This window comes from Micromys minutus (assembly GCF_963924665.1).
Source record: "Micromys minutus genome assembly, chromosome: 16".
NCBI classification, from domain to species: Eukaryota; Metazoa; Chordata; class Mammalia; order Rodentia; family Muridae; genus Micromys; species Micromys minutus.
Window position 1 is genome coordinate 22,157,696 of NC_137985.1, and position 8,982 is coordinate 22,166,677.

The window sequence follows — 8,982 nt, forward strand, 5'->3', positions numbered from 1 at the left end:
TTTATTGCTGTGTTTTTCTGAGACAAGTTTTCTCTGTGTAACCCTAAGTGTTCTGGAACTTGCTCGATGAGCAGGCAGGCCTTGAACTCAAGAGATCTGACAGCTTCTACCTCCCAAGTTCTGAGGCCAAAGGCATGCACCACTATGGCCCAGATAATATTTTAAAAGAGAAAAATGAAACAAGTTATCAAAAGCAGTTCTGTGGTAAAACAAACAATACTTCCTCGTTGGAACAATAGCAAGAGAACAATTTGTACTCAGGTTTTCTCTCAGAAGTGAATTTGAGGATTGAAAGTGGACATCAGGTCAAGAGAGACTCAAGTTGTTATGTTCGCCCATGCTCTTCTTAGTGCCCTAGGGGCACATGACACAGAGAAAGCCCTAAACTTGTCTGAAAATCTTGCTGGTATAACCTACAAATTTAATGTCTGGTCTGACATCTATAACCCTCATACAGTGGGGCTAAGTCAGGTATATATGTGGTTCAGAGATACACACACACACACACACACACACACAAGTGGCACTGTGCTGGGTGTGGTACATATTGTAATTCCATGACTCCAGAAGTGGAGGCAGAAGGATCAGGAATTCCAGGATAAGATGGGTTGTAAAATAAGGTATGTGACCAGAATCTAGCATATGTGACCATGTCTTAAAGAAAGAAAAAGAAGCTTGAAAGATGGCTCATAGATTAAGAGCAATGGCTGTTCTTCCAGAGGACACAGGATCAATACCCAGGACCCATACAGCAGCTTACAACTATCTGTAACTTCAGTTCCAACACCACACTCCCCACCATGATGAGAATGACTAAACCTCTGAAACTGTAAGTGAGCCCTAATTAAATGTTTTCCTTTATAACAGTTGTCATGGTCATGGTATCTCTTCATAGCAATAAAACCCTGACTAAAACAGCTACCATGCTACTCTGTATGGCTCCTTTCTTCAAGTTGAACCTGGTCTTTGACTTGAAGCATTTGGACTGACTTGCATCAGATCTTCAAGAGCTGAGGCTTAATGTACATTCCCTCTTCCAAGAAAAAATGTGCTAAGGCTCCTGAGATCTTCATGAGATCCCTCCCTTCCGGAAATTCTTATATCACCAAGTAAAAGGATAAACAAGTATATGGCTTTGGTGTAGTGACTTTATAGAAAGAATTTGAAGATATATACAACCTTGAAATCAAGGCCTACTCCATGAGATGGAACCCCATACCTGATACTGCTAAAGTGTCTAAAAAACAGACCTAGTCACAGACCGACAGGGAAATCTACTCCATTATTCTACTAAGTAAACATAAAAAATGACTCCCAATAACATTCTGGTAGTCCTAGAAGTCAGTGTTTCACTCAGTCCTCATCAAAGGAGCTTTTCCTTGCAGTAGATGAAGATTACAGAGATCCACAAGGGGATTATGTGCAGAGAGTGGGAGACCTCGGAGTGCTGATCCTTGAGAAGGATGCCCTCATCAAACCCCTCCCTTCAAGGCTCAGGAAGCCATGCGGAAGAGGAGGCACATGAAGAGGGTGGATAACACTACGAAAATATTGTTTTCCTGATATAGCAGGGTTAAGACTCGTGTGAACTCAGAGGGCATATAAGTCAAGTAAGATAAAACTTCAAGCATGGAGAAGGGGGAGGAGGAGGAAGAGGAGGAAAAGAAAAAGGAGGAAGGGAAAGAGGAGAAAGTTGCACAAATTCCTACCCCTAACTAAGAAACTTTTAAGCTGCTAGGAGAGGGAAAAATAAGTTTTCTTCATGGAGTTACACACTCCAGAGCAGGCGTCATACTGAAGAGTAGTTGACCAACACAAAACAGACTCCATGTTTTTGCTTGTTTGACTAATCTTTAGTGATAAAAACTGGAAGGGATTTGCTCTTCAATGAAAGGAACCATATTTTAAGCTTCTTTGTAGTCCTTAGCCAGCCTCCCTTCCCACATCAGAATAGATGAAAACATTTTTTTCATATGCATTGTTCAACAAATGGTTATGAATTGCAACTAAAACTTTGAAACCAGTTTGTGTATAACATAAAACATTGCTATACAACCCCCCATTTCCACATCACAAGAGAAAAACATGTGGTCACCATTAAGAAATTCTTAAATCTTATGACTAACCCTTACCCATCCTAAATCTAGCCCAGGGTCTCTTATCTAAAATATTCCCTTTTAATCTTTATTAAATATTTTTAATATTTATTAAAATGTTCTCTTTTAATCATCTTCAGCACTCCCAAGTACTGTGGCTTGTCATTTATTTTTGTTTTGTTCTGAGATAAAGTTTTGTGTAGCTGTGGATATCCTTACCTTGAGCTCCTGATCCTACAGTCTCTAATTCCCAATTCTTGAGAAGACAGATGTTTGCACCATTCCCAGGTTTCAGCTTGCTGCTTTCAACAAAAAGATTACCAAGATTCCAGAGACTCTTGCCTATTTGTTTTTAACAGCTGCCCCGACAAAGAGATGATATTTAGATCAGTGTCCAGCAACTGGTATACACCACAGGCTCTCTCATTTCATGAAGATGGAGCCCTCCTGAAGGAGGAGGAAAAATAGCAAGCAGAAAACCCTTGAGACATACATGAAAAAGTACAGCTTTCAGGTCCATGCACATAACCATCAAGGACTCACTTTGGCAACAAAGGTGTCATTTAGAAAACTGAACTTTGAACCAATTTGTCTTCCCTTAGCCTGAAACAATCCCTTAAGTCTTAATAATACTGTTAAATAAAAAAATGTTAAAATTAATATTTAATATAAAATATGCTTTACTGTAAAATTTCACATGAAGATAACATGCCTGATTTTATGTTGTGTAAGAGACTCTTCGTGAGGGAGATGAAACATACACAACTACTTGCCTCAGACCAAAATAATGACTGCACTAAAGTCCAGCTTGGTGAACTAATGAGTTTTTATTAGGGTTATTAAGAGGAATATAGGACAGGGGTTAGTTTTAGGAGCAGAGATGACCTGAAAGCAGCTGTATCAACAAATAGACATGGGGGATGTCTCATGAAAGCTGCAATCCTGGAGCTGCAGGCAGGCAGGCAGCTAGATGGGCCTCAGAATCTTCACAGCAGATCCAGACAAGTGTGTCAGGCCAGGCTCTCCTCAAATGTTCTCTTTTGCTTCTGTAACGTTGTGCAGGCATGCATCCTAGTGAATCTAACAAACTTCATCTTCCCAAGATTGGTGAAATTGGCTTACTTCCTGAGTCTCATGAACCTCCCTTCTTCCTCCTGGAAGGAATGTTCTAATTCAAAGGAAACAACTGTTCCACACCTTATGAAAGGCAATAGTGGTCAATTGTCAGAGCTCTCAGGCCATGAAGCATTTTCAGTGCTTCAGAAGTCGAGACATACACATGTGGGTTTGTTTTTAGGAAGTGAATGATCTAGAGACAGATGCTCAGTGCCTATCCATCCTGATGAGGCTATAAAATGCTGCCATAGATGGTGGAGAGTATCTTGACTGTTCTTAAAATTTGAAAAATTAAAGTTACCAATAGTGCAGTAACTGTACTTCTAGATACACTCAAAAAACGAAAATATATATTCATAGAAGTACATGAAGAATATGAAGATGTCATATGACATTATTTGTAATAACTAAAATGTAAAAACAAACTTAACATCTATAACTAAACAAACAATAAAGAAATATAATATGTTTATACAATAGGATGCTATTCTTCCATAAAAAGAATGAAGTCCTGGACTTGGGGTTGGAATAGGAGTACTGATGGTTGTCTAGGAGGGTGTCGGGCTCAGGCTGTGGATAGACACAGAACTTAATGCCAGGGAAAAATACAAGACATATTCAGAGAAAGTGGCAGCTTTGTTGAAGCAAGCAAACAGCTTACTTGGCCTGGAAGTGAGATCCAGACCTAGGCATCTACTAAACACACTGTAGGTACGTTTTTTTCTAAAGTAAGATGCAGATCCTGGAGCCCTCTTAAAACACTGTAGGTTGGGGGTTTTCTAGAGGCTCTGGGTCCTCTCCTTTCTCCTGTTGTTCTTGGACATACACCCAGCACATCCTCACTGTTTCACTTTGAACTGCCTTTTTAGAAAAAGAATCCATCATCTCCTTACGCTCTCCATCTGCACCCTTTGGCTAACCTTGTGGAACAGCTCTCTGGACCCAAATCCCACCTGGAAAGAGCTGGTCTCCCAGGAGTGCTGTATTCCTAAGTCCACGGGTGAGACAAACATTTTTTCTCCAATAACTACCCAAAGAGGAATCTGCCACAGGACCACAGGGGTCAGCAACCACAGAGTGATTGAAGACAGGATCCTTTCACTCTCCATCTGCACCCAGGAGTTAACCCTGTGGTACTGCTCTCCAGACCCATTTGCCTGCAGAAGGAGCTGTCTCCCAGGAGTGCTGACACACCTAAGATGACAGGTTCACAGGCTCACAGGAGGGACAGGCCCAGTCAGAGACAGCAAGACCAACTAACATCAGAGATAACCAGATGGCAAGAGGCAAGCTCAAGAGCCTAAGCAACAGAAACTAAGGCTGCTTGGCATCATCAGAACCCAGTTCTCCCACTACAGCAAGTCCTGGATACCACAACACACCAGAAAAGCAAGAGTCTGATTTAAAATCACAACTCATGATGATGTTAGAGGACTTTAAGAAGGACATAAATAACTCCATTAAATAAATACATCAGAACATAGGTAAACAGGTAGAAGCCTTCAAAAAGGAAACACAAAAATCTCTTAAAGAATTATAGAACTACTAAACAAGTGAAGAGATTGAACAAAATCATCCAGGACCTAAAAATGAAAATAGAAATAATGAAGAAATCACAAAGGGAGACAATCCGGGAGACAGAAGACCTAGGAAAGAAATTAGGAGTCTAAATGCAAGCATCACCAACAGAATACAAAAGATAGCATAGAGAATCTCATGGAAAACATTGACACAATAGTAAAAAACAATGCAAAATTCAAAAAGCTGCTAACCCAAAATATTGAGAAAATCCAGGACACAATGAGAAGATCAAACCTAAGGGTGACAGGCATAGAATACAGTGAAGATTCCCAACTTAAAGAGACAGTAAGTATCTTCAACAAAATTATAGAAAACCTTCCTGATGAAAGAGATGATCATAAACATTCAAAAAACCTACAAAATTCCAAATATATTAGACAAGAAAAGAAATTTGTCCTGTCACATAATAGTCAAAACACCAAACGCACAAAACAAAGAAAGAATATTAAAAGCAGTAAGGGAAAACGGTAAGAAAACAAAACAAAACAAAACATATAAAGGCAGACCTACCAGAATTACACCATATTTCTCAACAGAGACCCTAAAAGCTAAAAAGAAGCTGGAGACAGCATATACTAGCACCTCTTTTTGGAGGTACTCAGAGCTATGAGTTTTTCTCTTAGCACTGTTTTCCTTATTTCCCATACGTTTGGGTATATTGTGCCTTTATTTTCATTGAATTATAAAAAGTCTTTAATTTCTTTCTTTATTTCTTCCTTGACCAAACTATCATTGAGTAGAGCATTGTTTAGCTTCCAAGTGTATGTGAACTTTCTGTCTTTTTTTGTTGTTATTGAAGACCGGTTTTAGTCCATGCTGATCTGATTGGATGCATGGGGATTATTTCCATCTTCATGTATCTGTTGAGGCCCTTTTGTGTGACCGATTTTAAAGAAGGTACCACAAAGTGCTGAGAAAGTATACTATTTTATTTCAGAATAAAAAATCTATAGATATTTGTTAAATGCATTTGGTTCATAACTTTAGTTTCACTGAGTCTCTGTTTAGTTTCTGTTTCCATGAGCTGCCCATCAACGAGAGTGGGATGTTGAAGTCTCCCACTGTTATTATGTGAGGTGCATTGTGTTCTTTGAGCTTTAGTAAGGTTCCTTTTATAAATGTAAGTGCCCTTGCATTTGAAGCATTGATATTCAGAACTGAGATTTCATCTTGATGGATTTTTCCTTTGAGGAGTATAAAGTGTTCTTCCTTATATTTTTTGATAACTTTTGGTTGAAAGTTGATTTTATTCGATATTAGAATTGCTACTCTAGTTTGTTTCTTGGGACAATTTGCTTGGAATTTTTTTTCCAGCTTTTTACATTGAGGTAATGTCTGTCTTTGTCACTGAAGTGTGTTTCCTGTATGCAGCAAAATGTTGGGTCCTCTTTACTTATCCAGTCTGTTAGTCTATGTCTTTTTATTGGAGAATTGAGTCCATTGGGGTTGAGAGATATTAGGGACCAAAGATTGTTGTTTCCTGTTATTTTTGTTGTTAAAGGTTGAATTATGTTTGTGTGGCTGTCCTCTTTGGGGTTTGTTGAGAAAAGATTACTGTCTTTTTCTAGGATGTAGTTTTCCTCTTTGTGTTGGAGTTTTCCATCTATTTTCCTTTGTAGGACTGGTTTTATGGAAAGATAATGTGTAAATTTGTTTTTGTAATGGAATATCTTGGTATCATCATTTATGTTAATTGTGAGTTTTGCTGAATATAGTAGCCTGGGGTGGTATTTTTGTTTTCCTAGAATGACAGTTGTCCAATACCTAGATTTTATAGTCTCTGTTGAGAAGTCTAGTGTGATTCTGATAGGTCTGCCTTTATACGTTACTTGACTTTTCCCTCTTTACTGCTTTTAATATTCTTTCTTTGTTTTGTGCATTTGGTGTTTTGACTATTATATGACAGGACAAATTTCTGGTCTAATTTATTTGGAGTTTTGTAGGCTTCTTGAATGTTTATGGTCATCTCTTTCATTAGAAGGTTTTCTCCTATATTTGAAGATACTTACTGGCATTTTTTGGGAATCTTCACTGTATTCTATGCCTATCATTCTTAAGTTTGATCTTCTCATTGTGTCCCAGATTTCCTGTATGTTTTGGGTTAGCAGCTTTTTGTACTTTGCATTTTCTTGGACTGTTGTGTCAGTGTTTTCTATGGTATCTTCTGCCCCTGAGAGTCTTTCTTCTATCTTTTGTATTTTGTTGGTGATGCTTGTTTAGACTTCTAATCTCTTTCCTAGGTTTCCTATCTCCAGGGTTGTCTCCTTTTGTGGTTTATTATTTCAATTTCCATTTTTAGATCCTGAATGGTTTTGTTCAATCCCTATATCTGTTTTGTTGATTTTTGTGTTTCCTCTTTAAGGGCTTCTACCTCTTTACCTGTGTTGCCCTGTAATTCTTTAATGGAGTCATTTATGACCTTCTTAAAGTCCTCTAACATCATCATGAGTTGTGATTTTAAATCAGAATCTTGCTTTTCTGGTATGTTGTGATATCCAGAACTTGCTGTGGTGGGGTAACTGGGTTCTGATGATACCAAGTGTCCTTGGTTTCTGTTGTTTAGGTTAGCCTTTTGACATCTGCTTATCTCTTGTGTTAGCTGGTCTTACTGATTCTGACAGTGTCTTGACCGTCCTGTAAACCTGTGTGTCAGTACTACTGGGGGGTCCTGCTCTCTCACAGCAGGATCAGTTTCACAGGGTCAGCATAGGGCACAGAGGAGATTGAAAGGATCCAAACTGCTTCTTGATTCCCATGTCGTCCAGGTGGGTCCCTCAGAGCAGCAGTGGTGGTCTTACCTTTGCTCTCAGGTGTGTCAGCAGTTCTATGGGACCGGCTCTTTCCAGCGGGGTCTGGGTACAGAGTGCTCTGGCAGTAGGTCTGGCTCATGCAGAGCCAGAAGGATCCTGTCCCAGACTGCTCCACAGTTCCTATGTCCTGAGGGCTCCAGGCAGGACACTCAGAGCAGAAGTGGTGGTTTTACCTGTGCTCTCAGGTGTTTCAGCACATCTGGGGGACCAGCTCTCTCCAGCAGAGTCTGGGTATCGAAAGCTGTAGCACATAGTCAGCTCGGGCACAGGTAGAAACCAGAAGCCAGTTAATTTTAAATATGTGTTGACTACCTCAAAGGCTGGTCAGTTCTAATCCTCCACCCACTTTTCTAACATACATTTCCCTCTAGTACTCCTGGCTCAACACCTTCTAAATCTATGTTTTATCTTTCTGTCCCATTACCTTCTGGGCAGCCCTTCCCATAGGGCCTCTTTCCCTTTCCACCTACATCTTGGATGAATTTTCCTCTGCAGCTCTAAATCTGATCTATCTCCTCTCTTTTCTCCTAGTCCCTAGCCTGTACAAATCTTAAAGGTCCTGCCTCAGTCTACCGGCTCATCCACTGGCTGTTGGTTCTTTATTGATCTATTGAAAACCAACTAGAGACAAGGACCTTCAGCGTTTGGACAGGCAGATTCCTTAAGGGGGGAGGGGCAGATTAATCGCAAGCATTAGAATTAATCCCTAACAATGGTGTGAAGGGTTTTTATTGTGGGCCTGTTTATTTGGTATTCTATAAGGTGTTTGTATCTGGTGAGGCCTCTTTCTCTAGATTTGCACAATTTTCTTTTGTTTTTAATATTTATTTATTTATTTTATTTGAGTACACTGTTGCTGTCTTCAGACACACAAGAAGAGGGCATGAGCCACCATGTAGTTATTGGGTATTGAACTCAGGACCTCTGGAAGAGCAGTCAGTGAGTGCTCTTAACCTGCTGAGCCATCTCTCCAGCCCACAATTTAAATGTCAAAAGCTTTGTGTTTTGTTGTTTTTGTCTGAGGGCTGTGAGGGACAGTCTTGAGAGGATTGAACCAGGCTGACTCCATAACAAGCTATAAGATGCCAGCACAGGAAACTAGACCCAAGTTTGTTTCCCAGAACTAAGCAAACAGTTCCTGGGGGGGAGAAAACACACACATAGCCAATCAGAATCTGCCCTGCCATCTGCCCCAAGCCAATAATAGTTAGTCAGCAATGGTTTTGAAAGCCCCTAGAGCTCTAACCAATCCCAGAGCCACCCACACCCACAGAGATAGAGCCAACAAATCAGGATAAAGATTACCTACACCTCCCTGGAACTTCCCTCATAGGCTTTAAACTGAGCCTGCAAGCTCAACCCCAGGTCACAATTTTGAT